Below are 788 nucleotides of genomic sequence, written 5' to 3'. Positions count from 1 at the left end.
TTCTCATTTAGCTCTTTGCACCATGCCACTACATAGCTACAGAACACAATTTAATATTAAATGTCCATAGTTTGATACATTTTAATGATTAAACTTACATAGTTACTTAATTTGAATGTAGCATCTATAATAAGATCAAGCTTCTTTTTCACGGACTACTTAAATGAACTGCTAGTTTAGAGCTGTAAGTACTTGGAGCTTTAGTTTGAAGTCATTTGGTGGTTTTACCTTATATAGAAGATGAACTGTACTATTTACATTCTTATCTGCAGTACACATCGTGGGGTATAGACGAAGATATTTTGCATGTAAATGACTTCTGGGAGATGAGATATTTCTGGAACAAAGATCTAAATAGATATTGGAAGAAAGAGCAGGATGACATAGGAGATTTAGAAGAACACTATTGCCTTTTTGTAAACTATAAAGTTGCATTTCACATCTCTGAACCACACACATTTTCCCATATTCTTTAGTTTATTTGATTTTACTGCATAAATGTTCTAGACTGCATAATTTATATATTTTGCTTCTGAATTTAAGCTGATTATTTTCTTCCTCATATAAGGTTAACTTGATGTCAACCTAGATAGTCTCATGTACCTGGATTTTGGCTAAATGCACTATAGATGTTGTTGCAAAGATATAATTTGTGTAGTATTAACATTCAAATCCTGTATCCTTGGAGCTGAGGATATTTATGTTATCTTCTATAATGTAGCATCCCTTCGTATAAGGCCTTCTGTGCAAAGAATGAGGTCACCGGAGAAAGGAGAAATTCTGCCTTC

The sequence above is a fragment of the Mastomys coucha genome, unplaced genomic scaffold (genome assembly GCF_008632895.1).
Source record: "Mastomys coucha isolate ucsf_1 unplaced genomic scaffold, UCSF_Mcou_1 pScaffold1, whole genome shotgun sequence".
In the NCBI taxonomy this organism is placed as follows: Eukaryota; Metazoa; Chordata; class Mammalia; order Rodentia; family Muridae; genus Mastomys; species Mastomys coucha.
The sequence above is the reverse complement of the archived record's forward strand: the minus strand, read 5'-3'. Positions refer to the sequence as shown.